The sequence below is a fragment of the Tupaia chinensis genome, unplaced genomic scaffold (assembly GCF_000334495.1).
Source record: "Tupaia chinensis unplaced genomic scaffold, TupChi_1.0 Scaffold144411_1, whole genome shotgun sequence".
Taxonomy (NCBI): Eukaryota; Metazoa; Chordata; class Mammalia; order Scandentia; family Tupaiidae; genus Tupaia; species Tupaia belangeri.
Genome location: NW_006204271.1, coordinates 14,350 through 21,657, shown reverse-complemented (window position 1 = coordinate 21,657; position 7,308 = coordinate 14,350). Strand labels below are relative to the sequence as shown.

General features: G+C 37.1%; 1 pseudogene; it reads right to left on the bottom strand.

Annotated features, from left to right (window-relative positions):
• Positions 1–6,487: 6,487 nt before the first annotated feature.
• LOC102484474 (28S ribosomal protein S28, mitochondrial pseudogene) lies at positions 6,488–6,964 on the bottom strand (annotated as a pseudogene).
• Positions 6,965–7,308: the final 344 nt, after the last annotated feature.

Below are 7,308 nucleotides of genomic sequence, written 5' to 3'. Positions count from 1 at the left end.
TCCATAAATAAATAAATATTGAAGCAATTGCCACATAATAGGTACAAAATTGTAATGTATTTTTGTACATTAGGTGCCATTGTAAAATCAATTACTGTCTATTAAAGTCAAAAATTCATTTGTAATGGCCTGCCGCCTGCTTTTTGTTATCAGCACTGCTTCACAGGCAACATAGTTCCAGAATCTTTTCAGGGTAAATTGTTTTTAAAAATAACTGATACATAAGTAATGGACATATTTATGGGTTTCAGTGTGATGTTTCAATACAACAATATAACATGCAATTATTGAATATGTATAACTGGCAAATTTACTCCCTTAAATATGTATCACTTGTTTGTTTTTACAACATTATATACTTTCTCTTTTAATTTGAGATATATAAATTACCGTTAACTATATTTTCCCCACTATGCTAGAACTCTCTTCCTGTTTACCTATAATTCTGTAGCTTTAACAACCTTGCCCTATTTTCACCTCTATTCTTGGCTAATCAACAGCTATCACTCTATTTCTGTGATATACTTTTTAGTTTCAATATGTGAGTGACATCAGCAATACTTCTTTTTTTTATGTCTGGCTTCATAGTATTAGGGAAGATAATTCTAAAGTTTAAATACAATTACAAAAAACATGGACATCTCAAGGAATAGAACTGGGAAGGATGGCTTTGTATTCTGAATTCAGGGAATTGCAATGGAATATCATACCCTTCAATGTCAATGATGTTGTAACAACTCCTTGGACTAGAAATAACTTACAGTTGCTGGGACCAGCAGATGGAGTAATGGTTACATCTCTGGGCTCAACCGTGGTCTGAGCCCTTGACCCACCAGTTTAAAGCTCACACCAGGTACATGTGCGTGCATACTCAAAGTCCCAAGAGGAGAATGGAGGAGAAGTGATATGGCATGGTCATCCCCTCTGGGTGGTGATTTCTTGCATTCTGTCTTTCTGTCTCTGTCTGTCTCTCCAGTGAGCACACACACCCCATAGCAAAAATCTCTCTAAATAAATAAGTAAAACAAGATGGAAATTTTAAAAATACAAAACAGATAGTGGCAGACCAATTTAACACAATAGGAGAAACTTAAACACTTATTTATATTCACCTAATTTTCAACCAATGTACTAAGAACAATGAGGAAAGAACAGTATCTTCAATAAATGTTACAAGAAAACTAGATATCCACATGAGAAAAGAAAATTAAAAATTTAAACTTAAAAGAAGTTATATAGCAATTAAATGTAAAAAAAGAAAAATATGTTTTTAAAAAGGCAAAAAATAAATTAGTGTTAAATAAAAGCTATAGAGCCACTAAAAGAAAACAGTAAAAATAATCTGAGATATAGATCTGTGCAGTTTTATTGGGTAAGTCCTCAAAATCAGAAGCAATAAAAGTGAATATAGACAAATGAGTTTATATCAAACTAATATGATTCTACAAGGCAAATAAAACAATTAACAGTGTATAGAAGCTACATGCAGAATAGGGGAAAAATTCAATCTATTTATAAATGAAGGATTAATGTTCAGAATATATAATAAACTCAATGAATCCAAAAGCAAAATACATACATACATAACATGATTACAAAATGAACTGAGGACATGAGGAGACATTTCTCAAAAGAACACATATGAATGACCAAGTATGTGGAAAATGGCTCAACATCCCTAATGGCAGGAACATGTAAATTAACACCACCACGAGGTCTCAATGTCTATTTTCTATAAGACAAAAGTTAACAAATGTGGGGCAATATGATGGTGCAGCAATGAAATGTGACACTTTGTGGGAACCAGCAGTTAGCGTAATGGCTATGTCGCTGGACTCCCATGTAGTCGACTGCGGTTCACGTCCTGGACCCGGTGGCTTAAAACTCACGCCGGGCACGTGTGCGTGCGTGCCCAAGATCCCGAGAGGAGAATGGAGGAGAAGGGATTGTGGCATGACCATCCCCCCTGGGGGGTGATTTCTCGCTTTCTGTCTCTATGTCTCTCTCTGCCTGTCTGGCGAGTACACACGCCCTATGGCAAAAACCTCTCAAAAAAATAAATAAATAAAAAACAAAGTAGCTATTTTAATATAGTTCTTGATTCAACTGGTTCTAGATCTAGCAAGCGCACGCGCCCTATAGCGAAAACCTCTCCAAAAAAAAAAAAAAAGTGACACTTTGTGAGGTTGACCCCTTGTGAAAGTTTGAGTTCACATCTGAAGACACCCCCGTAAGTGTGCCTGGCATATCCATGCCCATAACGTTGGGTGGGCTGAAGCTGGTAGGTGAATAACGGTGTTGAGGCCTTGCTGGGAGCACCTTATCATTATTATTATTATTATGTGTCTCACTCTTTGTCTCTTTTTTCATGAAAATAATAAACTTTAAAATTTATTTAAAAACAACATATATGGCTGTCCCTGTAGCCTGACATCCCACATGGCTGACTATGGTTCAAATCCCAGCACTACAGGCTTGTAAAACATGCCAGTCAATGTTAGCCCATAGCCTTGTGGTTAAGGGAGCTGGATCCCACATGGCCAACTGTGCAGTTCAAGTCCTGGACCCAACAGTGTCAAAATTATGCTGAGTGTGTGTGCATGTGTGACCAAATTTTAAGAGCTGAATAAAGGAGAAAAGATTATTGTCCATTCCCCTGTCATGTGCTTTCTCATTTTCTATCTCTCTGTCTCTGCCTCTGTGTAGCAAATACACACATCTTATAGCAAATTATGAAAGTAAAACAGTATATGAAATCTGTCTCAGAAAAATGTAAAACATTATTGTTTTAAAAATTATGCTAGGCATGTATGTGCGCATACCCCAAATCCTGACATGACAGAGAAAGGGAAGAGAACAGATTGCAGCAAAATCATACCCCATGAAGGGTAATTTTCCCCCTATCTATGGTAAGCACACATACTCACTGGCTATTAAAAAAATAAATCAAAACAAAAAATATAACAATGAAAAGTGCTTGTGAGGATGTGCATAAATAAATAAAAACTCTGGGGCACTGTTGATGAAAATGTAAATTAGTAGAGCCATTATAAAAAACATATATATATGAGGGGCCAAAGGTGGTATGGAGGTTAAGGTGCTGTATCTCATGTAGCCAACTCCTCAGTTTGAGTCCCTGGTGTGCCTTGAGAATATGCTGATAACATGTGCATGTGTTCTCAAAATCCCAGGAGAATGGAGAAGAAGGGGTTGCTGTATGTTCATCTCTCCTAAGCAGTAATTTCTCACTTTCCTTATGTGTTTCTCTCTCCAGTGAGTATATGCACCCTATAGCAAATTAACAAGAACAAAACAAACAATGTGAACATTTATCTAAAAAGTAAAACATTATATAATCTATCAAATCAACTACTAGGCATATATTGAAAGGGAATATGTGAAAAAGATATCTTCACTCTCATGTAGATTTCAATTCCATTGAATTAGTCCATGAACAGATGAAAAGACAAGAAAATATGTTATGTATGCAAAATGAAACATTGCTCAGCCATAATGACAATAAAATTCTATTTGGTGGCAATATATATGAGCTTAGAAGACTGCAAGCATAATACTTAATTTCTCATTTCATTTGTATCTTGTTCTTTCAAAAATTGGTTGTGGTTGTTTAGTATCCACAAATTGAAATTTCCTAGCATTCTTTGTTTTTGAGTTCTAGCTCTCATCCATGCTAATCGAGGAATATACTTTATAAAATTTCAATCCTTTTAAGTTTACTGAGAGTTGTTCTATATGACCTAACATATGGTCAGTACTCAAGGTTCATGTGCACTTGACAAAAATGAAGGTTTTGCTGTTTTTACGTGAACTTTTCTTTATATTTCTGCTCACTTTAATTCACCAAAAAAATCCCTTTTTCTATTACTGATTCTCTGTTTAGAGGTTCTATTATTTGAAGAGAAGTATTGATGGCTACAACTCTTCTTGTAAAACTGCAAATTTACCCACCTTCTATTATGTCCAAATATGCTTCTTATATCTCTAGACCTTGTGGTCCCATCAGAGTATTTCCATTATCATTGCTTCTTCTTCATGAATTAACAATTTCATGAGCATGTAACAATTTTGAGTTACTGTATTCCCTTTTAACCTAAAGACTATGATATTTGATATTAGTATAGACACTAAGTTTTCCCAAATATATTACATGGAATTTTTGGTTATTTTATATAAATATAACATGTATTTAATTGTCTTTTATACTACCTTGACTTCTACAGTTTTCTGCATGTTCAGTTATTTGGCTGAACGTGTTCCAAAAACAGCAGCAAGGATGTTCCCCCAAGGGGCAATGACCAAGTAAGAAACAGTGACATAAACTTCCAGGATAAATACTCAAAATCACTTATTGGAGAAAGTTACAAACACAGAAATGCAGAGTCCTTATGATGGAAAATGAGTGGAATGTTCTACCCAAGTGTGTCCCTATGGAGGGATAGGCCTAGGGAGTTAATCTAAGTATTTGAAAATATGGTCCAGGGACAGGACTAGTTCTTACATGTTCAGCAGCGTGTTTGATCTTTCAGTATTTTGGGAAGCAACCTAAACAACTTGAACAGTGATTTGAAATTTCCTTAGAACCTTTCAGCCCTCAGCTTGGGTCCAAAGCTGCAGGAGAAACATGCAGTTGGCTGAGCCACAGAACTGTCAGGTATTTCTTGTTTTTCTTGTTACCTAACTCAGGAAAAAACAATGCAGGGAACTGGGGTACCTCATGAGTAGCATTAATATACTGGTTCTGTAGAGCTGTATCTATTATACATCGTGGTGATTATAGTAATCTATTAATTACTGGGATAGTTCTATTTATGACTGTGACCAACATGTGGACAATGGTTGATAGCAATATAATATATACCTGAAAATTGCTAAGAGGATGAATTTTAAGTGTTCTTACCACAAAAAAATCAGTATTTGAAGTAGTGCATATTCAGTTATCTTCATTTAGTCATTTCACAATGTACAGATATTTGTAATATGTGTGCAACATAAATATATAGAACTTTTATTACACAGTTTTTAAAAAATTATCAGAAAAATTAAAAATATCTAGCTTTGTTCATTGAGCAAAGTGTCCTCCAAATTCATTAAAAGTTATATTATTCCATTGTGGATGTAAACATTTATTTTATTCATTTATCTGTTTTAGACTTAGGTGGTTTCTATATCTTGGATATTGTGAATAATGCTTCAGTAAGAATGAGAATGCCGGCCCAGCCATGTTATCCCACGTGGTGGCATGTCAGAACATGGTGCTAGAAGCCATATGGTGACTATAACACAAATCCTCAGCCTGGTTGGCCTGAAACATGCTGGCCATGCATGCAAAGTGCCCAAGGTCGGATGGGCTGGAAGACTGGAGTAAGTCAGATTCTGTGCAGGATGCTCCCTTTTTTCTCTCATACATGCACATGCTGCATTACTTCCCAAAGACCATATGCCTCAACTTCTTACACACTATCTTCTACATTTCATCTCTTTTTCAGGATTTCTTCCTTAGTTTCTGTCTCTGCCTTTATGTAAGCATGTCTCCCTTTGAAGCCTCAGCCTGCCTCTCCCTTGGCTTTGTAAAAGCTCATTAAGATTGTTAGTGTGAGGTAGAAATTTGCTTATACCTAGTATGAACAAGAGCTGGGCTTAAAAATCAATGAAACAGAAACGAAGTTGTGAGGATCAGCTCTTCCTTTGTCCATTGCATGGGTCCAGGAAAAATCATTTCCTCTTCTTTGATATAGAAATAGGTGTCATGACAAATTTCCAGATCTCTTTGAGTGCCTGGGGGGAATGCTTCTGGAAGCCAGTTCCATGGATGTTCTTGTGAATGCTGATGGGGTATTAGAGAGTCATCAGTTTGTGGTTAGCGGATGGTCTTTATCATCTTTCTGTGCAGGAGGCATTCCCCTAGGCCCAAGCTGGAAAGGAAGTGTATTCTGTAATATATTTGGAATTGGCTAGTTGAGTTATAAATAAGGACATTTTAGAGATATTGAGCCTTTCTATCTATAGACATAATTTTTCTTCTTACTTATTAGGTTTTCTATAATGTATCCCAATAAGTATTTTTAATTTTTCTCTAGAAAAGATGTAAATTTTTTTAAATTTTTTTGAGAGATTTTTGCTATAGGGCATGTGTGCTCACCAGAGAGACAGAGAGATAGAAAGCAAGAAATCACCTCCCAGGGGGCATGGCCATGCCACAATCCCTTCTTCTCCATTCTCTTCTCGAGATCTTGGGCATGCAAGTACACATGCCTGGTGTGAGTTTAAGCCACCGGGTCCAGGACTTGAACCCCGTCAACTATATGGGAGTACAGTGACATAGCCATTATGCTAACTGCTGGTCCCACCTATATATTTTTTTAAATTATAGTGTTCATTCATTCCATCTTCAATCATTTATTCATAATCTTCTCACTGCATGAATATCTGGGTTCAACAATGAGTGAAAGCACTGAGCAAAGTTCCTTCACTTCTCATGATGTTTCTCTTTTGCTTTGGAGTCTTTACTGTCCTGCAGTCCTAAGAGAACTGCATCAGCCTCTAGTATGGTTATGTCTGCTGTTGCTCCTAGGAATGTTCATTTGAGTTTCAGGTCTGATAGCCCCAGCTAGACCCTGTTTCCTTTCTGGTATTTCTCTCCATCCATTTCTGGTCTTCCACATACACAATGAGACTTCCCACCAAAATCAATGTAAAGATCATTCTCTACAATGTGAAAGACTCACCCAATGACCAGTTTATCCTTGGAAGGTCCTGTCTGTGTAAGAGGAGAATGTCTCAGGTGGATGAGAAGGATTCTACATTTTTTGAAACTCTGGTTTGAGCTCCGCCTTCCTCTGCTGCTCCGAGTGCCTTTCTAATGCATTCTCGAAGACTCCAGGGTGCACCCTAAGCTCCCTGGAATTGGAACTCCAGTTCTCGGAGCCACTCTCAGTGCCTGTGCCTCCAAATGGCCAGAACAATAATACTCACAGAAAATGGCTCTGGGCAGCCACTGCAGGGGGCCGACACAACGCCCCGGTGACACCATTGATCTTTGGCTTCCATAAGTGTATGGGTCAGGTAGCTGAGGTTGGAGAGATCTCCCCTCTGCTGCCTGACTCACCAACACTCTTGTTTACAGGGAAAGCTGAGATGTCTAATGATAGTACCCATAGAACCAAAGAAAGCTCTGATGGGGGTAAACAATAATACATAATGATAACCCAAAGTGATTATATTTAAAACATTCTAACTAAAAAGCCTGAGCAATTATTTTACATAATTGCTAGTTTAGGCATTGGTGGT